General features: G+C 37.1%; 1 protein-coding gene and 1 long non-coding RNA gene across 2 annotated transcripts in view; both read right to left on the bottom strand.

Annotated features, from left to right (window-relative positions):
- brinp1 (bone morphogenetic protein/retinoic acid inducible neural-specific 1) overlaps nt 1–23595 on the bottom strand; it is a 112672-nt gene that overhangs the window by 57954 nt on the left and 31123 nt on the right. The window lies entirely within an intron of this gene.
- Nucleotides 367–23594, bottom strand: LOC146514202 (uncharacterized). The gene is made up of 2 exons (XR_014874918.1): nt 565–23594; nt 367–437 (listed from the first exon to the last, which is right to left on the bottom strand). It is a non-coding gene; the product is annotated as an uncharacterized LOC146514202 (long non-coding RNA).

Raw genomic sequence — 23595 nt, 5'->3', positions numbered from 1 at the left:
ATGGCTTTGACAGATTACATCATTACATAGTTATGACCTTTTTTTCTGTTCAGTGCATCTCTGAGAAACAGCAGCTCTGCCACCGATTTTGTTTGTCATATACTTCATCTTAGATTATTTAAAAACAACGTGATAATTTGATTGGTCTGACATCCAGCGTCTCTCTCTGGTGGAAAATATACGTCTAATGAGGCCATGTTTGGTCCCAGTGCCTCCACTTGTTCCTAAACCCATGAGGATTTCCAGCTTTCTCACTGGATCTTGGAGAGCAAGTCCCTGCAGGGAAAACTAATGTCACCTCATTTGGTCATTACCAAATTTCACGAGATCCTAATGACTAAGCTTTTTAAAAAAAAAACAACAACAAACAAACAAACAAAAAACCTCTTGGGTCCAACATGTCTGTGAAGGTTCTTAGACATCCAGGTCATCGTAGTCTAAGCACCTTGGAAAGAGACTTTGCCTTTACTCCCAGACGCTTTAACGCCCACTCACATCCTGGACCATTTGACCTCAGGAAATCACATGATAGGGTGGGGGGCTAGGTTTTCACTGTGGGTTCACACAGTGAACCCACACCCGTTTTCACACCTTGGCTCGTGTGATTAGGTAGAGGATCAATAGGGGGTCCACGACCCCCTTGGGGACATTCCCATAGGACTTAAAAATCGTGGATTCTCCTCCAATTGCTCTTAGAACTGAAGACGCTTCTCGGATGAGAGTTGAAATGTCTTCAAGAAAATTAAATAAGTCCAGTTGCTTTCCTTTCCAAGCTCCTTAGACTCTTGGCTCTGACACTTCCCAAATGAAATCATGGAATATAAATGACAGAAACTGTTCTTAGAAAGTAAAATATTACAAGCTTGATATTAGGAATCCAGGTTTTTGAAACATGCAGATTTGGCAGGTGTGTGTAAAAAAATGTCAAAATGTTGCCTTTGTTTTGTTTTGTTTTTTAGATTGAATACGATAGTATACAGCTTTGTTATCACATTTGAAAAATGCATTGTTGAATATTCAGTTAAAAAGTAAGTGCTATGAATAAAAATTACACAAGAACGCTTTATAATAGCCTAATCACAAGCTTTCCTCCTGAATATGTGGGCCCACTCCAATTGATCGGTCACTTAGTTTGATTTTTCTGACATGTAGTCAGCAATGTGTCTGGCTTGATGGAAGCAATTTTTACTACTCTGTTCAGCACTTATTAGCATTTAAAGTTCAATTTCTTTTCTGCCAGTGGACTGTTATGTAATTTGTAATGTATCAGACATTTCACAGGTAATATCTTGACAGTGTCCTCATAAGGCACAATTTTTTTTATACATTTTGAACGCTTCAAACTAATTGAAAAGCATTGCTAACCATATATTTTTATGCATTGTCTTAAAGCCAGAAATTAAATAAATAGAGGTATTTGCTGCTGATTTGCAGAAGTCTTTCTTATGAACTTTTCAATTCCTTTACGCAGCAAAGACACAAGTGCTCATCTGGCAGGACAGGACACACCACTAAAGCTAGTACATGCTGATTCAGCTTCCACTCTTGTTCCATGACTTAGCTCTTTAAGGGGTACACGTTGCTGTTGTACCTCAAATCTAGAGCAAACTTTTAAGCTGAAATAACTTTTATTTGTAGTTATGCAACTGTGGTACCAAATTTTATCTCTCTCCACTGCCTGCCAGGCTCGCTCACTGTGTCTGTTATTCGTTTCTTTCTCTCTGTCATAGATGTCAGTTGATTGTCACAGAATGTCTCTCATAGTTTGGTCACTATCCATTTTAATATAAAACTATATAAGGCAGCCATGTATGCTTCGGCCTTTCTGCCCCAGATAAGAAATGCCAGAAGATGGAACCTACAGCATGACATGATTCAGTGCTTTGTTTCACAGCTCCAAGACCAGGTTTAATGACCTATCAAAGAAAGTTAAGAGGAGATAAATGGTATCGTAGCTGCATGGAAGGAAGACAGGGATATATGTGATTATTGCTTTATGGTGTTTAAGTAACTCATTTGGGAGGTTGGGTAGATTATGTCTGTCTGTATGAAATAAAGGATAAAATATAAGGGATAATATGGACATCCACAAATACTTAATCTATGTAATAACAATTAGATTGAATGAAACTATAAGTCCAATATTTTGAGTAAAAAATGCATACATTGAGGCAAGAAAAGGAAACCCAAAGGTTGCACAAGTAGCATTGATTTGTTTGGGTTTCTTGCCTGAAATATTGATATGTCCAGTATGTTCTGTCTGTAATATAGTCTGCCCTTGCTACAGCCAAGGTATAGAGATTGCACATAGATATGAAAACCATAATTTAATGATCAACTGGATGGGAAATACAATGTGCAACAGATTTACACAGAATTATAGTAAAATTTAACTGAATGAATTAATGAATGAATACATTTCGTCCAGCAACAGTCAGTCAGTTCAATTATATCTGTTTGCTAAAGAAAATAAAGGAGATTAATTTCTCATATGTTTGGTCTATGTTCAACCTGAAATATGCTCACATAAACTAATAGTAACCAATTCAAACCAATCAAACAACTGATTAAACTTTATAACTGATGGCTTTTTTCCCTGTAAAATTGGTGCTATTTCACTGCCATTTTTCTGAAAAGTTGACTTTTCTAGCTCTCACCTACAGAGGTAAGTTAATCCAGTCAAGGTGTTTAACTGGAACACAGTTGATTTTATTGTGGAACAGTAAAATGAAAGTGTATTGTATTTTTATTTGTTAAAAAAACATTTAAATGTTCTATAATGTTTACAGAAATTAGAAAAAAATGGCTTTGTCCATATGGAGAGAGAGATTGTTAAGAACAATGTTGCAGCTGCATTTCTGTGTCCTGTTTTTGCCCAACTTGCAGTTTCCAGGAGATATTTAAATATTGTTTGATTCATCAGGTGGTACATTTAACATTTGATCTTTGTGAATTCAATACTAAATGCCATGAATAAAGCCTCTACAAAATGGAATGACACCACAAAATTCAGCAAAACTATCCTATACATAGACAGCTGTTGGGAAATGTAGAAACAAATATAATTGGATCTAAAAGGGGAAGAAGAACTGATCCTTTTATTTGTCAGATGACTATCAGCTTTACCAATGAAATGCAGAAATATCAGGGGTTATTGCATACTTTTTAGCCTTGGGGACTTGTGTTGTTTCATGAAGATGCGTCTTTAGTTTTTAGGTTTTTTTTTTTTTTTTTTTAATATATATGTTTGTTCATTATTGTTCCTTTATCAGCCTGTGTTGTTGTTTTAGAAAAAAAGAGGTCAGGTCGCTACCATAACTCATAACCAAAATTAACAAAAATTTGCAAGCAAGACCTATTTTTGTTTCAACCTGGTGCTTGAAGATGATAAAGCTGGCTAAATTGTTACAAATCAATGCATGTTGGGCTTCACAACAACGCTTTTATAAGTAAGATTTATTTGCAGTGCTTACTGTAATTGTTAACATAGTATTTATATGTTTTGAATGACTCAATAAGTGGTATGACTATTATGATGCACCCTGAAAACATAGTGGTGGAAAGTGAGAATATGGCATGTCATAACAAGTTCCAGGCAGCATGTCATCTGCTTCAATTAGAGTTGGGGGCTGTATTGACATCCACTGAATATTCCCTAAAGCTCTCGCAGGGGCAGGAAAAGACCATCATACAGTGTGTCACCACAGGCACTTAGTTGATTTTGATGCTGTAGCCCAGATTAAAAAACCTTGAGAGAGCATGACAGACATTCAAAGTAGAAGTGTGGAAGCAAAGAATAAAGAGAGACACATCTTTGTTGAAAATATCTAACTAATTGAGTGGGAAACTGGCAAGGCCCATACACAAAATGTTCTTTGGAGCCTCATAAATGACATGGAAAAAACACAACAAAAAGTAGGACTGTCAGTGAAACACAGAGCTTGTCATGCCGAGCTTCCTCTTTCCCTTTGCCCTCATCTAATACTATAGATCAAAGCCTTTACAGTCAAATGCATTCATCTATATTTACATCTTGACCTATGTCGGTGTGAGGTATAAATCACATTTGCATCTGTTCTGCTATCTAAAACTGTGTCATGTGTCTGTGTCATTTTATCTTCAATTAAAGCAAACAATACTGACTGATCATGAAACAACAAAAAATCCGGCACCAACTGTAAAAGTGTTATCAACAACTTTATTTGGAATAGATATGATGCTGTCAGAAAGGGTAGCACTATGACCCTCAGCATTTGACAAACATGATTTAAACTGCAACGATAAAAAGAGGCCAGAATATTATTTTTGACTGGCTATAGATGTTTAACAGTTGCAACTGAGAGTACTGTGGTGTTTAAAAGAACCCTGCCCACGTAGATATGTAAAGCCTATTATATTCAGACTAATGTCACCAATTAAAATGAAATATAAATAATTCATAGGCAGCTGTTTACGTTGCTGGGTATGTCAAATGGTTGCAAAGGCCCCAAATTCTTGACCCTACAGTCAGATAAATATGCATTCTGTTTAACCTTTTCAATTTGAGCCAGATCATAACAATGAGAACAACAAAAAAATGAAGATGATCGCTAATACAAGTAGGCAATGACAGGGCAAAATCTTGGAAGTCTGTTTGGAAACTGCTCCTCTGTGTTTTAGAAAGTGACTGGGTTTGTTGTTTGATGGAAAAAGTTGTTTGTGGCACCATATGGATTATTTTATGTATTCCACTAATGAGGAATTCCAGACGTTAGCATCCGCCACCGTTACATTAGGCTACTTTATAAAATACATTTTTTTTAATAGAAGAGAAACAAGCCACAGCTTTTGTTTTGTGTTTATAGATGTCTTTTGCATTATGATGAACAAGGATTTTTAGGCAGATTTGCGACAATTGTGATGTTTTATGTGTTGATCTCATCAGTCTTCATGATTGGGAGAATGCAGGCCTACAACAACACAAATACAAACACTATTGTTTAGAGATTTATGTTACAACAGAAATGGATGGATATTGCTAAAGAAAACTGCCGAAAGTCAGTTTCACTCTGTTGTGGTCCTACTCAGAATAGAGTGAGAACACCATTTGCCATATCCTAGGATTGGAAGTCTGCTCTACTGTTTTATCCAACTCAGTTTCATGTTCACATGTGTAACCATGGTCCATAATTACCACTTAATGCAAATCACCTGGCAATTGTATGGCATCTGACATGTCTGTAGTCATTTCTGTCTAGCTGTTGTACTAAGACTACATTTACATACAGATTGTTGAGCTGACTAAACTGGCAGATTGTCAGGTTCCTCATGTTATTGTGATCGTTGGTTCACTTTCACAAACACCAACTGGCAGTCTACTGTTTGCAGAACATCAACTAATATTTTCTGTCTTTTGTGTTTCTCAAAGTGATTTTCAATTACTCCCCCCAAGAGTGTTTAGAGTTTTTTGACAATTTTAGGCACAGTGTTGGTTTAGTTGCTGCTTAGTGGACTAAATGCATCAGATGTTTTGGGAGAGAAGTGTCGAGAACGTAACTGCAGGTCTTTTGGAAGTTGTCTTTGTCTACAAGCACTTTCCCACTCTTTTCTCCTCTCCTCTTCAACAGTGAAGCCGTTAAGCCTAATATCACTTTCATTTTTAACTTTCAACCAGAAATTACAACCAAACAAGAGACAGCGTGACTGTTTTTTTCTTTTCTTTTTGATACTTTGTGTTCTCTGGGCTTTAAGAAATAAAAGCTTTATAACATAAGCAACCAGTTTAATAAGGACATTTTTAGCACATTAAGTCACACCGGTTAGTACCAGATCAGAAAATTGTAATTAAATTAGTGTTTACGATGTTAAAAAACTATAATTTTACAGTAAAGTATATTTAACAGCACTGTTAATGTGTTTGGTTGTGTTTGATGTATATTGTTGCTTGAAATATGAGGTAACTTTTTTTTCTACTTAAAAATGTGTTAACAGATTTTACTTTATTGCATTTCTTAGATACTTACAGCCACTGAACTAAGGCTTTATTTCAAACCCTGTAAAAGACAGAAAAAATGAAATTGAATTGAATCTCAAAGTACAGGTCTGGGAATACCTCGAATGTCTTTCATCAGTACTTTCAGAAGAATGCATTGCTGTGATAATCCCTCAAATATGACACAGATGAGAGAGCAAGGAGAATCAGTGTCCTGTACATCCATACAGCGTTTACAGTTGTGAAGCTTATAATGGTGATTTTTCAGAGTATTTCAGAGAGGTGATGATTCAACCCTTTGTAATTTCTGTAGCTGCTTTTTGAGGTTATTGTACTGAATTACATCATAAATTAGGAGTAGCTCTATTTGTAGTAAGTCTTTCTATCAAAGACATGTGTCATTTAGTACACGTCTATTTTGTTTTGAAAATGTAATATTTAGAGTGCTTTGATGCTGCAATTAAACAGCAATAATCACTGCATGAAAGATGCTTCAATCTCTGTCTGTCTGATATTTTTAAAGGGTACAATGTAGATGACAGATATCAGCATTTGTTTGAATAATGAGACATTTGAAATCATCTTTAGTAATTATTCAAATATGCTCAATAATAGAACAAATATTCTGTTGAGTTCCGAATATTTAGAAATCAGTCAAACATGTCTACAAAAAACCTCCTTATTTTACAAAAATATTCTAAATGTTGTTAAATTACACTCAGCAGCCACTTTATAATCACTTTATAATCACTTTGCTAATACCAGGTTGGATCTCCTCTTGGCTCCAGATATGCCTAAATTTGTGGTATACAGTGAACAAAGTGCTGGAAAGCATCACGCAGGTGCTGCAGATTCATAATGCAAATCTCCTATTGCACCACAACACAAATATGCTCTATTAGATTGAGTTTTTGTGATTACAGAAGCCATTTGAATACTGCTAATTCACTGTCATGTTCCAGAAACCAGGTAGAGATTATTTGAGCTTTGTAGTATGCTGTGTTCACCCCACAAAAACAACCATAAGGAGATGGTTATGCTGTGGTCGTAAAAGGATGGCCATGGTCAATAACAATACTATGGTGTTTAAACAATGCTTAGTATTAAAGAGCACAAAATGGAGAGGAAAATATCACAAGCACCATATACCACCACCAGCATCCTGAATTATTGTGACGAGATAGGATCAATTGATGGGGTCCATTTTTTCATGTTGACCCTGCCATCTAAATGTTGCAGCACAAATCAAGACACATCAGACCAGGCAAATGATTTGCAACCTTCTATTGTCTAATTTCGATAAGTACGAATGAATTGTAGCATCATTTTCATGTTCCTAAGAAGACAGGAGTGATGCACAGTGTGGCTGTAGCTCCTTTGCTTCCAGGTTTGATTTGTTGTGTATTCAGTGATGCCCTTCTGCATACCCTGGCTGTAACAAATAGTTATTTGAATTACTTTTGCCTTCCTATCAGCTAGAAGCAATCTACTCATTCTACATTTACCTATAGCATCAACAGAAATTACTGCCCAGAGAACTGCAGCTCACTGGGTATTTTCTCTTTTTCTGACCATTGTAGATTTGTTTGTGTGAGAAAATCCAGCAGGGCATATCAACCATGTCTACATGTCTAAATGGTTATTGGCTAATTAGATACTTGCATTGAGCAAGTATACGTAGCAAAGTGGCTGGTGGCTGCATATATACAGATTTACATGATTTTGTAAATCCTTTTGCTCCTTTGCTTCTGCTGTAATATCTACTGAAAGCCTCCACAGACAGCAATTTCCTCCTCTCACATTTATTCTGGACTTGTTTCTAGTTTCTCACATCACCTTTAACACGCTGCTTTGTTTCATATCTGGTGAGTCAGTTGCTTTGCTATTGTTATCTATAGCCTTGTGATACATGCTGGAATGGTTACCAAAAAAAAAGAAATTCAAATGTGTTTGAACGATGAATAATTGTCATCCAGTGTTCAGATGCGAACATGAAAGTAATGCAATAGGCACTGGAAAAGGTCACGGATGTCAGAAGTTACTGATGAGTGCAATGATCAGCAGAATCAGCAGCCATCAGAAAAATCTTATTTTAACACGTAACTTTTCCGTTTAAGAATTTACTTGTTTTCTTTGTACTTGTCGCACACAACATGAATGAGGTGTGTGATTTTGGGGCTGCTGATGCAGTTTTGTACAAGTTCTTGTTCCTTCTGATGTGAGAAGGAACAGACTGTTTTCAAGCTTTGATAAAGGGTGAACCTTTCAATTTCAGCCGTTTGTTGCACTACTTTGTTTGTCAGGGATGACTTCATATTTGCAGTTGAAAATGATACGTTATTTTGAATTACCTATTTAGGTCTAATTCACTGCTATAAAAACAAATCACTCCAAGGGGTAACAGTCCATTTCTAACAGCCAATCAAAGCAAAGGTATTAACTGCTGTCTATCAAATCACTGACCTTAAAGTCTAACTTGAGTCGAGCCCATGAGTTATATCAAGATACTTTTGCACGTTAAAAAGAGATGCTTCCTGAGGATTGGAAGGCATGCATAGTTACTGTTTTACATGAGAATTTAACAACTACTTTTAAAAATACAGTGTTTATGCAAATGAGCTCCTGCTCTGATAATGAGCTATCAAAACAACCATTAAATGAAAAACAGAACACCAACAAAATAGCAGTGATCTGTGCTCCCAGTAAAAGGAGGCTCTGACATAGGCGGGTCATTTTGAATTTTGCATAATTAAGAGTGATGAGACAGAGGTGAGAAATCTTATCAGGTCTTGCAATGTATTTACCTGTTTACACTTACTCTGAACAGAAAGGAAACCCCATATGATTGATGTAGCTTTTTTTTTTTTTTTTAATGATGGGGTTTTGGTAGTATGAGCCAAATGACTGAGAGTGGAATAATGCTTATTAAAATTAATGAGTAAATTGTCCTACACACTGGGACTTTGTTTTATAGCATTCTACTTTGTTTTTTGTTTTTTTTACACCCATTAAACATTCCTGAGACATTGTTGATTGAATCTTTGCCACACTGTCTTTACAGAGAAATGCTCAGCTGAGTGATAGTGGTGCACCATGAGGGCTCAACAGAAAATGCTGGCAAAGTGCTAGGACGGGGGGAGACTTTGATCCAATAATGGAAATTCCCCCATGAATGACTTTGTGAAGCGATTCTGTCTTCCCACACAGTATTGACTTATTCTCTTTTATTCTGTATGTGGTGTTCTCACACAGTAACAGTGCTGCATGATCACATCCACTCAGATATGATATCTTTTCAGTGATATAGGATAAATGTTATTACATCTAGACCAATATGTGGCCCAGCAGGCTTTATGAATGTCCATATTTCAGAGACTGTCTTCTTTGAAGACCACTTGAACAAGAGGCTTTCATGAGTTACAGCTTGCGGCTTATTTAATTCGTCTAGTTCATGTGATTAACCAGTGATCCACACTTTAGAGTTGATATTGTTGGAGTTTGACCTCTAAAAGGTTGGACACCAGGGTTGTTCTCACCCAAAGCTGTCTGTGTCCCTTTTTCTGTTATGAATTTGCTAAGAGGCTAACTCCATTAAGCTAGCCTCTTTACTGTACTTCACTAAATCTTTGTGCTTACAACGCACTCATTGCCACTTGTGGCAGCAGTCCCAGGGTCAGACCTACATGAACTGCCGAACAGATCGGCCATAAAGTATAACACTGTTACCATTCTGAACCTATGTCTTTAAATTGTGGGATAACCAATGGACAAGGAAAATCGTGTCTTAGCAGTTTAATGTTCTGACAGATGAAGTGCCTAATAGGTTTTATCTATATGATCCAGCTAAACTAGGGTACAAAATACACTAATCATCAGCAGTGCATTAACTCAGATTTCCATGTTTCCGCTCCCTGATGGGCAATGATGCCAAAGTATTATGTAGCATTTTGACAGAATATACGGGAAAAAGGAGGCAGAGGAAGGGGTAGGGAGATATTACCGATAATAAAGAGGCAAAGCTTGGCAATAAATCAAATAGACAGAGATACAATTGAAGTCCTGCATGAATTTCAACCACTGAGAATTATTCAGAATAGACAAAATCTTAATCCTATGCTCCAGTGCACAGTGAAGGACTATGCAGAGCTGTTTGCTTGTTCTTGATTTATTTATTTACTCTTCAGTACAGACATAGGCTGGATTTTTCCCTTCTTTTTTAATAGAGTAAATAGTATGGGGAAATTGGAGGAGTTATACGGAAATAGTGGTATACCATCAGAGAGTTCATATAAGAAACCCAAGAGACTTATCCTTGCAGATAGATTTAGATACAATTAGGTGTTAAAAGTGAACCAATTAAAATTAACTGTCAGTCTTCTACCTTCTCTTAGGGTAGTTACAATGGTTGATAATCCAAATGTACTTATGTACTATTCTATGAATGTATATGCCCTCTCACTGGCTGTGGTGTACTGTAGTACAGCTCTAAAACATTATTGCTGTATTGTAATTATGGTTTTGAATACAAAAAGTATTATTATTTTTAAAAGTATTAAAGTAGTTGTAATTTGTTGCTATCCTAACGGAATAACAGTAGGGAAAATCAACAGTGCAGGTTGAATATGTTTTGGTAAAATAAAACCAAAAATTCTCAGTCTCCAAAAGAGGAATGCTTGAAGATGCAACATCATGCGTGTTCCTGCAGACGTCATCTGTGTGAAATGTTTGTATTTGACTGGTAATGAGGACAGTGAGATGAAAAAGTACATAATCAGTTGTGAAGGAAAATTATATCAGCTGTGATGTGCAAGAGCAACACCCAGCAACTGAAACGCAGTATTAGATTTTTTTATTTCTTCGGGTAGATTTTGCTCGAGCTAACATAATTCAGTTTCACTGTTGTTTTGTTTCTAAAGCAAAATCAGCAGTAATCTGCACAGAAAAGTCAGAGAAAGGGAGGATAATGAAATACATGTGTTTTTCTCAATCATTCTTACATGATTGTGGAAATGATTTTTCATCCATTCTTTCCAGTGAATCTGCGGCTGTTGGAATAAAGCCTCTCAGAAAATCATTTGACTCGGTCATGATTTTATTCACTTCGGTGTCTGCAGAATAATGGGCTGACCCTAGAAAAGAATCTCAATAGTTTGGGTTAAAGTAAGGGGGGGAAAAAAACTATAAATTGAATTAACTTGTAACCACAATAACAGTTAATGCAATGAAATCTGTTCAGTGGCAGCATAGTGAGAATGTATACAAAAGTTATTTTTAGTTGTTTTTTCATAGAAATAAGTTTCGAAGCTATGAAATCATACTCTTTATTTACTGAAAGACAAAAATAAATAAATAAATAAATACAAGCTTTCGAGGGCTATGCCATAATACCTAAATTCCATCTCCATATTCACATGTAAGCTTCTCTGTTAATAACTATTAATTAGAGCATATCAGCAAATGGAACATGATTGTCTAAATGGAATATGATTGCTGGTATAATAGCTTTGTTAGTACACTTTGTAATTGTGATGAGGCAATGAAATGAAAATTGATCTAATCAAAAACAATCTCTTAATTCGCTTTAATCTCAAGAATTTGATGGGACATTGTGCCAGAAGCGAATGCATGGGTGAGTGACATGAGCATGTGTTTGAATCTAATTAACTGTGTAATGTGAGAAGTACTGCTGATGAACTAGTCTCAATGTGTGGGCAGGGAAGAAATGGAAATTATTACTAGCTCACGCAGCATACAACTGGATGAGAGAGAGCGCTTGCACAGAAATTAAAGCCATATAGAATCTCTAAATATCTTCATAGTCTTATAAACACATTTTCTAGATTGCTATCCTTTGTTTGCGTGTTTGTTTGACATATAAAGTCCCTTTGTATGCAGATAATAAAACACTTCATCATCTGCTCTATCCTGTAAACAGTGACAAACAATGCTCCCCCACTCTACACGTAATGAAAACCTTCAAAGGTCAAAACATTCATGCAGTAAAAAGAATCAGCTGGTATTGTTAGATGCCGCTTACTGTATCATATCCATTTACTGCTGAACTCAGCTGACCCCATATTAACTGTCAGTCACAGCTCAAATTAAAAAAATAAAAGCATTATGTTGATGGTTTTTGTGGACTGCATTTGTTAAGAGTGTAATGGATAAAATTACTAAGCTAATTCATTTCTGTAATCCCAATGATCTTTTTTACCTGCTGGAAAAAAATATTGCAATTTACCTTCCTTATTCCATCGAAATTGCCGTATGAATGAAGAATTTGAGACCAATTTGAATACGGTTTAGATTTTGTCTTGCAGTGATATAAATAAGTGATAAACTGTCGCCTTTATGAGAACTGCAAATAAAACTGTGACGAATTTTGAGGCAAATAAGATGTTTCAGGATATTTTTTAAGCACTTTGGCCACTATTACAGCTCTAAAAATAAAATAACTTTGAATTAATATCACCAGCATTTAGCATTTAATATCACGTAGGTTGACAAACCAAGGGGGGAAACAGATAAACAAAATAGATCATAGGTTTTATAGTGACAAAACAACATGCAGGAATTAATTCTTCTGTGTCATCTCTGTGTCCTTTTTTAGACACTTGACCTCCAGTTAAAAGTACTTTTCTCCTGCGCTTTGAAATCATACTTCAGCTAGATATCATGTCACAAGCATGCGCTTGTCAGTAGTCTTTAATATCATTCCTGCTTCACTGCTTCAAGTCTGAAAATGAGAAACATGTCATTACTTGTTAAACCCACTTATCAGGCCTTTGCTATGTGAGCCCCAAGAGATGAAAACAACCTTCCAGAGGTTGTCAGGTTATCTAACTCGGTGTCCTCCTTCTAAAACTTCCCTTACACACACATTTTAGTAAAAGAACTATTCTTTAAAGCAAATTGGCTTTGGTTTTATATTTGTGAAGAATATGTACAACAACATGCTTTCCCTGTGCACAGATGCTTCAGCACCTCAATAAATGCATGAAATTAACTGATTTCCCTTAGGTCAGCTTAATATTTAGACTCTCTAACGACAAACAGCGTGTACGGTTTTATCTACAAACGACAGAGAAAATCTGAAGGTATTTATGTTTTCTACTGATTATAAAAAATAGGCTGAATGTTACAACATTAGGAGCATTTTAATATAAGAAATAATATAAAGACTAAGTGCTGACAATATCTAAACAGACAGTTTCATTTCCCAGCAGTATATCCAGTCTTTGAATGATCATGAATCCAACTTGCAAAACGGCTACTTTAAAAATAAATCGAGTACATGCGTCCACTGGTGGTGTATCCCCTGGATCACCATGCAAACTGACACAATATTGCAGTAGGTAGCAAATAAAAACCCACTTGAAAATAATTTTAGACATGTAACACACAGTATAAGAAAAACCTGTGATGCTACATTTCTAAGGCAGCCCAGATAACAAGCCCAACAGATTCAGTGTTTTGCTGCAAGTGAACTGACTCAGATGTTCTGCAGGAGGCTGAGAATAAACCTTTTTTTGTGTTTGCGTAGGTCACAAAAAAAAGGGAAAAAAAAAACCCCCACCAAAGCTGTGTGCTGACTACAGGACAGAGGGTAGCAGAGGAAAGACACCTCTGATGAGGTGTTTTAGAGAGGCGATGCTGTGCACTGGAACATATTGAGGTTGTGTATTTTAGATATTCAGACTTTATCATACAGTATTGTTTGTTAAGTGAGTAATTTTGCCTGCGATTATTGTTGATTAGAACTATTATTTGCAAGATAAATGGCAAATAATCTTGAATTCATTCTAGCATTTGAAAAATGCAAAGATACAATGACGATACCAAAATATTATTTAACTGAGTCAAATTCCGGTTCACTCAATAGAAACAAACTACCGTAGAAATAAACTACTGTCTCTGTACACATCCACACAAATGTTTTCTGTTCGTTTGCTTGATTAGAGCTTTAGAGCTTTTCTCTGTATGTTGAAGGCTCTTTGTAGACTTTATATTTGACTAACATTTCTATCTTAGCTTGATTGTGCTATCCATGTTTGCTCTGTTACATATATATAATTGGATTTTAAATTCTTAAAACACAAATGAAATGTTTCAAAATGCAGTTGGTGAATACTTTAAGTTTATGAAGTTTATGAATCTTACAGTCAGCAATAGTGGGCCGTGTCCTATAAAACTGAAATCCACTCCCCAGAGTTTGTGTCCTGGAACTTGTATTAAGTGAACAGCTTTCTTTGAGCATCTAGTGTGACTAGGCAGCGTGGATCACTATATCAGAAAAATAGTCATTCGATGCATGGTTGCGCTGTTATCTCGTCTTCAGTGCTTGTTGCTGCCTGTTGATGTTATATTGCCAGTCTCAAGGGAGAGGGGCACAGGCGTCCCACACAGTGAATTAGTCAGTACTTAACCCTGACAGTTTCTTCTAGCCTCCTGTTTCCCCTCTAATTACCATCCCTTCCTAGCCAGTAATTAAGTCATCCCACAGCGGGGGCTTTTTACCACTAGGTTGGAGAAGGAAAGTGGCATAAAGTCCCTCCCCAGATCAGCTCCTGTTGATTTTCCCAAACCTATATAAAGCTGAAAAATGCAGATCAACGCCCAGTTTCTGCAGTACTCCAGTGATTGTAATTGCAATAGCCCCAAGATGACTTTGTGTTGTGTGTGTATGTGCGTGTTTGTGTCTTCCAAGTGTGTATAAAAGAAACAGATTAGAGTAGAGGGAATAAAGACAGATTAAAGTTAAACTGATATTTTCTGTGCCCCACAGTAAACAACGCTTCCAGTGTGTCTGTCACATAAAAGTTTTTCAAAAGAAGTTTTAAAAAGAAAATAATTGCTCATCGATGCACAACAGTGATAATGGCAACTCGAGAGATTTTAGCAGTGCTGGATTTTCAGCTTGCCTGATTGGCTGAGACGAGTGCTCGAAATCCAAGTGCTGGAAGTCGTTACTGCTTCAGTCAGCAAATGGGAATTCGTGTATGCTGCCAAAGCACGAGAAGGCAGCCAAAATCCTTTTGGTGACAACATGTTCGTGAGTCATCTAATTTGCTCAATCACTAAAGCATCACTAGGAAATGTGAAATATTTATATATACATTACAGCATTTATCTGTGATTTTTTTTTTTTTTTTTTAACGTAGGCAGCCAACTGTGGAGAGCTGTCAGAAAGTGAGAGATGACTTGCAAGTGGAATCCATGGCTGGACTTGGGGACATTGCAATTACATGGTCAGCATCTTAAACCTTGAGGCCACCTGGATGCACTTTTACTGTGTTCTGCTCAATGACAATACAATAGAACAGGTGACATACGGCTTCAGACTGTACACAATAATACTGCAAAGGTGCAATATAGTGCTGTTCAATTGTTGATTAACAGAAAAAAACAACACTAAGCTCTCTCTTTGCTTCATATTGCAGGTGGCATTGTTATTTATCTTATTATGTTTTCTCATTACATTCATTCTGTCTGCGCACACAGTCTGTCATTATTAGACGGTCTCTGTCACTGCCTCACAGCTAAAAACAATAAATGAGTAGCAGTTACATGAAAAAAGTGTACGTGTATTGGTAGAGAAGTGCATGGATGAATAGAGATAGCCGAAACTCGACGCAATTTTCTCCTGGTCCACAGAATCTGTGTCTAAGTGAATGTAAGTTTAAAAAATGTTGGCAGATGAAAAACCCATCATTTTCTAAGTAGAAACATGATTAGATGCAGAGAATGTGTTAATAATGCAGGCTTTGGTTGTTGTTGGGTTTTTTTGTTTTTGTTTTTTCAGTGCTGCACTTTGCTTCATGGTATTTGTGAGTCATCTGAACCACTCCAGTGTGTCTGTGTTCATCCTCACCTTGACTATGACCTCACTGCCAGTTTACCTGTCTGCTCCCCTCTTCCTTGTTTTGATGCTGAACTCAGCGGATCCCCTTCAGTGTCTCTAACACTTATATACATTTTCTTTATCACACACTTTTAGCACCTTCCTGTCTCCCTGCCTAATGGCAATCCAGACCCCTCAATGTCTCTGTCCTCTTTCTTCAGTCTGTTTCATCCTTCCTGACTTCCCGTCTGCCTCCCTCCATCACTTCCTTTGGCTACAGCATGCTGAATTAAACATTTCTGCAGCCTCTCTCAGCAAATCTGCCGACTACATCAAATCCTCCTTTGCTCACTCTATCGAATTACAGATGGCTCATCCAAACTAATTTGAAACCTGAGTCGGACAAATGTAACACCTTTATATATTTTTAAAAAACAAATGAGGTACATATCAGCACATTTAAATATTCAGTCTTGATGTATGAGTTAAGTTTTTCTTTTAAAATGTACAGATGTTAAGATATTGCAATTGAAAAAAAAAAAAACGTAGGGGTGGGAGTGTGGTCCGAGATTCAGAGCTTTCTGTTTGATGAATTGTTTAATTTTAGAAACGGAGGAAAATGAGTTTGCACATGCAAATTAGAATAGCAGATTATTCATTTTAGTGCTGATCAAGTGGTCGTCTAAAAAGTGATTACATTTAGGAATAATTAACACCATGAAGGAAATTTCCTTTGAGAAGTATTCCTGGTAAATTTAATTAAATAAAAGCCTATCGTGGTTGCAAACCCTAAATCAAACTAGCCAAACTGGGGAACATAAACTTCAAAAAAAGAAGGAAAAAAGCCAAACAAAAACAAGCTATGATGGTGATCATGGCTCAGTGCAAATTCGTTTTAGTTGTTATGTTTGGTATGGTGAAATACATGATATTTAATGATAACACAGTTGAGCTCCAAGCTACTCATATCATTAAATGTGTATCCTTTTGTTATTAGCTAGGATTAGTAAACCATTAGTGACCTGACATTAGACCTCGTATAATTCAATAACTTTTTTTTTCACTCAGCACTCAGCTCTCTGAGATTCCTCAAAGTATTTATCTGCTTTTGTAGAAAGAGTTTCATACAGTATGATGAACAAATGCTTTAGTGGGAAATTTTGTCATATTTCTGTACGACCTTGTAGTCAAAGTGTTGTTGCAGACTCACTGTGGAGATGTGTGTTTGTCTAATTGCCACAGTAACATGAGAGTGCTGCAGCTGCGTAACAAAAACAAAGCATTGAAAATAATAATGCCATTTGGAGTGCACAGCACGTAATATTGTCTCGGAACAGTCAAAATATGTGTAATGAGTCGCTAAAAGGGAAATGAGACTCGGTGAGGAAATCACACATGTAGCTATGACACTTTGGCGCAAGTAGTTCTCCAAACCAAATTTCCAACTTGGAAAGCATGAGGATCTCTGGGAAATTATTGCCATTGAGCTCCTGCTGCCACAGGTAAGGAAAAGAGAAGAATTGCTACGTCTACCAGATGCTGATGGTTTGTCCAGATGTCCAGATTTACAAGCAGCTTTTACTGCTGGATTATCTTAACAGTCAAGAATCTCATGAATTAAGGAACAAAGGAAAAACACTTGCAATAAGAGGCAAATACTTTCATGTTTTTACATGAACCTAAGCACACAACTTTGGACAATGTCGAAAAAATCAGGTCAGGACACTGTTTGAAGTTGCCCTTTTCACATGTAGCTCACAACAGGAGATATTGTGCTTCAGAGGCATTCTCACTACTGATTTAGGTGCCCACCAACAAGCTGTAAATTCTTTAGACACTGACTCAATAGGGTATTGCACAGACTTTGTAGGCAGCCGAAAGCAAGTTTGATTAAGATTCAATCTGACTGAGCAGGACATTTCTTAAATAGAGCTTTGACCGATGATGATGAGACAGATGTAGGGCTGGAAGGGACAAAAGTACAGTGAAAGTGGATTTTATAGTGGTTTTTTTTTTTTCAAAAGGCTTTACTAAGTCAGTATAGAGACAGAGTACAACAGAGGAGTGCAACAAAGAAAATCTAAATTTCCTTTGTGAAATAAGTTATAATACTTGTGTTCAACATTTTTGAAACAAAGTCCAAAAATTGAACTTCCTTTGTTATGAGATTTTAATTTAATTTAGCATAATATTTTCGCAGGTCACTGCAGGATTTAGATCGGATCCTTGGATACATTTTGAGGGTTGCTGAGCTCTGACTTAGTGACAAGAGAAGCTCTATCAGACCTCTCTATTCATCCTGCACAGCTTTTCAGAGTACAATCTATGAGAGCCATGCATTTTAATAAATATTTTTTATTCTAAATAACAACCCTCATCCTGCTTCTTTGATTACAGTGCAATGCTGATTTGAAGCCTTTAAAATGCATTAATGGCTACCAGATTTGCATTTATATTGGATTTTTTTCCCCCAAACACGCAAGAACCTGAGATTGAGCTCTGCGAACAAAGACCAGACAGAGAACACGCATCATCTGAAACACATTCGACCCTATAATAGAGTACAAGCAGGAGCACGAGTGATGCTAGTGTGAGCAAAACAGGCCATCGAATTTCACCACTAACACCTTATTCAGCTGAGCTCTGATATAAAAAACTGTATGCAGCCAGCAGTTAAAGTGGCTTTTTTGACCAAAATACAATAAAGGAAATATATATGACAAAGAGTAAGATTCTGTTTAAAGACTGCAATCAGCAGGGAGAGAGTGGCGACAATTACTCATACAAAGAACACTCCAATAATTTCTTTAAGACACATAAGTCTAGAGGGAGCGGATAATTGGTGCCTTCCGGTGTGCGTGTCTCTCCCCTTGAAGCGGCAATGACCTTTTCAGAGCACTAGACGCAGGGCTGGAACCTTCTAATTCCGTGTTTATCCTTCAAATTAGGCACACTGCCCATGTTATTAAAGATGGGGGAGATTTGTTTGTTGCTGATCAGGTTGGCATTGTCCACACCGCGTGCCTCCGGGGTAATCTCTCTTGATAAGTGAACCTGAAAGGAATGGATGCTTTGTCTCTCCCCAAATCTGATTCAACCACTTTCCACCACTAAATTGTTGAGGCAGAGAAAGTCCCCGGGGAAATTTACAAAGCGATTCAGTCCTCATTGGTTGTTAGAGCAGAGCACGCCTGGGCAATCATGTGCCAAGCAGGACCAAGGCTATGTATGATTTCATTCCAAACAAACACTACATCAGTCGATGTCACTCCACCTTCCTGGTTGAAGATGCGCTAATCACTGAAATTATCTGAAGGTTGAGGTTGGAATGATTAAAAGCTCTTGACCTTTGGCGACAATTTCATGCATTCCCCTTAAATACGTTGTTTGTTTGTTTGTTTTTTGCAAAATGTATATGCTGTGCCTAGAAGTATTTCTCATTTTTGTACACTAATAGACAGCACAAGATCATTTAAATGTCAGACGGAAATAAAAAAAGATCTATCAAAGTTTGAATTGTTTACAGATGCCTCGTATAGGTATGGATGGTTGATTGTTTTAATGAGAAACACATCCTTTTTTCATACTTTAGGTTTAATTGACTTGTCATGATGAAGGGGATATCTAGAACTCATGGCTGAATTTGATGCCACTAATGGTTTGTTAAGTGTGAAAAACAACAGGAACCACCTGGGCCCACCAATAGTCCCAGAAGCACCTGACATACATACACACACTCTGTTTTAATAAATCACTGCAGCATCACAGACAGGACTCGACGGCTGTACAGTGTCTGCGGAAAGCAGCTTCTGAAGTTTTGCCTCTGAGATTCATGTCTCTGTGCAACATCCTGCTCTGTCAAGTTACACATTATGCAAATGCATTGTTTACCGTTCATGTGACAATATCAAGGAGTGAAAGTCAGTGGGGACCAAGGGCTGTGGCAAGTTACCAAGTGAGACGAAGGAAAGCGAGACAAGCAAGTCTGTGAAAGAACTGCCAAAGAATGAGGCAAATGATTCTCTTACTCTGTTTGCAGTCTTTCTATAATTCCAACTTAGCAGACTGTAGGGGGATGATTGGAAATCAAAGCACATCATTCTGAGAAAGATAGATTTAAGCCATCCAAATTTTGTACTTTTGCTTCTTCGTGTGAGCACTGAGGAGGCTGGTGATGTAAAGCGACAGAATGTATGTTGCATGTTATGGATTATGTTGCAACCAATGAATGTCAAACTCTATGATTTGGGCATAAATAAGTAAGTGGTGCAAAATTAATATTTAATTGAACTGAACGGATTTGAACTGGGCTGAATCAAAGTGAACTGCAGTGCAATGAGTTTCATTAAATTGAGTGAATAATACATTTTTGTGGGCCTAATTGCTCAGTCAAACTAGAATAAAAATAGGATATTAACATTCGTGAGAGTTTGAAAAATTAGTGGTTGTTTACAGAATTGCTGGAATTGCTGAGGTCTTGGGACAGATTGGCAACAAGTCCACGCTGTACCCTCGCCACGAGGTTAAGTGTGCAACACCCTTAATTTCTGGGTGATTGCTTTTGATCGCAAGGTGATTGCCCAAGTCACCTTTGTCTGAGGCATCTTGTCTCCAAACGCAAATGCAGCAAATAATGACCATCTAATTCATAAACAAAGACAGATCTATCAGACAATTGATGAGTCCAGCTCATCTGTGACATAAGTCTTTGCAATAGAGGACTCGACTAATCTGGCTGCCAACTAGTTGTATACTATTGTATATTTAAAGCAAGCTTGCCAAGCACCTATGTTATTTTGCAGTTAAATATTTTTGCAGTTAAACAAGACGTTGAAGAAATTGAGCTGGTATTTCTCTAATTATGAATAAGATTTGAGTAAATATAATGGGGAAAATGATTCATTATTCCCCTACTGAATTTGTTAGTTTGCCCACTTACAAAGACATGAACAGTCTCCAATTTTTATGGCAGTTTCACTTTACTAGTGAGAGGCAAAATATCAACCACAAATCCAGAAAAAGCACATTACATAAAAATTATGAATTGATTTGCACGTTATTTAGTGAAATAAGTATTTGGTCTTTAAGCAAAACATAGCTTAGTACTTTTTGGAGAAACCCTTGCTGGCAAGCAAAGCAGTAAGCCATTTCTTATAGTTTGTCACCAGGTTTGCACATATCTCTTTTTGATACTCTCAAAACTCTCCCTTTAGCTTTTTGGCTGCCCCTTGTCAACTTCAAGCTTTCACACCCTCCTTTTGTGTTCTGGCTGAGAGAAATAGGTTTGTCATCCAGGATTTTATGGTAGATGGCCCCATCCATTGGCTTCTCAATGCAATAAAGTTGTCCTATACCCTTATAAGAAAAACAGCATAAGGTTTCCACATTTGTGCTTGACTGTGAAGGATAGTATTCTTTGGGTCAAATTAAGCATGTCTCTTCCTCCCAACATGGCGGTTCAAGTTGAAGCAAAAGAGCTCAGTTTTGGTTTCATCTGACTGCACCATTTTATCCCAGCCCTTTTCTGAATCATTTAGATGTTCACTGGCAAGCATAAGACAGGCCTGTACATGTGCCTTCTTGAGCAGAGGGACCTTGTGGACTTTGCAAGATTTCAACTAATTATGCTGTTATGTGTTATGTAGTTCTGGGATAATCCAACACCTTTCTCACATTCTCATGATCATCCTCACCCCACAAAGCAAGATCTTGAATGGAGCTCCAGAATGAAGGTGACTGACAGTCATTTTATTTCTAATTCTCAACAAGCTTTTTGCTGTCTTTGAGCACATTACAGTCTTGTCTCCGACATCCTTTGACTGCTCTTTGGTCTTTCCCATGGTGGTGGAGAGGTTGTAATGTAAGAAAGTGAATCTGTTGACAGGTTTTCTTTTATGGACATAATGAGTTATGAATCAAGATCATGAGTATCTGTATTTGACTGATTCTTTGTGATCTGTTTATCACACGGGCACACGACCAATCCGTTGGAGCCAGAAATCTGTCTGGTTTGAAGGGGCTCAAATACTTACTTCACTCAATGACATGCCAATCTATTCATAATGTTTATGGAGCGTTCTGTCTGGGTTTTTGGTTGATGTTCTGTCTGTCTCAACTGAAATGAAACTACAATAAAAAATAGAAAAGTTAAAAATTTGTATTTCAATTAACTAATAGAAATGGCTCACAACATCACACAATAATTTCACTATTGCAGATGAACAGTATGGAAAACCTAAAAGATTATTTTTGCGAAACAGGTGGTATTAGTTACATTAAAATTTAAAAAAAGCGCTCACTGTGAAACAGACTGAACCAGCCATTGCCTACATTTAAAAAATAATCACAGAGTTACTGTAAAAGTACAGCAGTCAAAGTTTATCACACCATTCACATCTGCCTCTACTTTACCTGACCTGCATCTCTGTCATCCACTGTCCACACTGCTCAATCCACACCCCTCCTCAGCCAGGCTCATCAGGCTGAAACCCATCCGATTCGGCTGCTCTGCTCTGGATTTCACTCTTTATTTCCTAGGATTAGTACTCCACACTCTGGACTCTCTGCTCAGTTCAGCTACAGTTCCCCTGCTGCTCTGCACAGCCGGTAACTTGCCCGGTTCTCCATGTGTACCGTCACGCGCTCCCCCACTCTGACCCAGCTCAACATCCCATTGGTGACCTGTTTTGCCCTGCAGTAATTATTCTTCTTTTCTCTTGATATACACTTCACACAGTCTTGTAAGTGTACGAGTAAGCAATCTATGTTGCCAAGCAGTTTGGCATGCCACAATTGCTGTTTTAAATGAATTTCTGTGGGGTCAAAATAACGTCCTTGAAGTTTCTAGGTATATGTGGCTGCATTTTTTCTTTTTATCCCACAGACCCCAAAAATTGACTTAATGATAAATAAACTAATTTTAGGAAACGTTTTGCAGTATGTTGACGGACTAATTTTAAAATATCAATTCCAACCCAGTTGGTATTCCTATATATGTAGATGACAACAAATTTACAATTTCTAATGATTTATCACAATTAATCACCATGTGATTCAATTCAATTCAATTCAACAGTAACCTCATGACCCTTTATTTCTTAACGCAAAGACCTAAATATATTATAGAAAAAAAACCACATTCAGATAACCCCCTGTCAGCAAAAACTTGGTGATGACGGGAAGGAAAAACTCCCTTTTAACAGGAAGAAGCTTCTGCTAGGATCTTGCTCAGGGACGGCCAATCATATACTGCATTCGGTTTGCGGTGAAAGGAGGATGACAGGACAAACAGACTGGATGTAAATGCCAAGTTTTGCCTATGTTATTGTAGGGTCAATATAAAGCCCCTTGAGACAACTGTTGCTGTGATTCAGTGGTATGTAAATAAAATTTAAATAAATTACATTGAAAATTAAAATTAAAATTCACCAGAAACTGATAGCTGACTGACTCCATTATCTTGCCTTTTTTGGTGTCTTAGCACTAAAGTCATTTTAGGAATACTGCTTCAACATTAAAAACCTACTCTGTTGTCTACAGTGTATTGGTCTACAGTAGCAAGCTAAAGCAAGGAGTCTTATCCACACTTCATTAATATAATAAAACAATTTCACGGGGGTGAGAGTGGCTGCATCTAAATATAAAAAAGTACACTTAATGGGTTAAAGATGTACAGAGTTCAGCTTTTTGCAACTAAAATCTCAAAATCTGAAAATAGCAAAGCCATAAAAAAGATATTCCCCTAAAAAGCATGAGTGGCATCAGTACACAGGCTGAAAGTGAA

This window comes from Neolamprologus multifasciatus, chromosome 7 (assembly GCF_963576455.1).
Source record: "Neolamprologus multifasciatus chromosome 7, fNeoMul1.2, whole genome shotgun sequence".
Taxonomy (NCBI): Eukaryota; Metazoa; Chordata; class Actinopteri; order Cichliformes; family Cichlidae; genus Neolamprologus; species Neolamprologus multifasciatus.
Note: the sequence above shows the minus strand (reverse complement) of the source record. Positions and strands in the feature narration are given on the sequence as shown.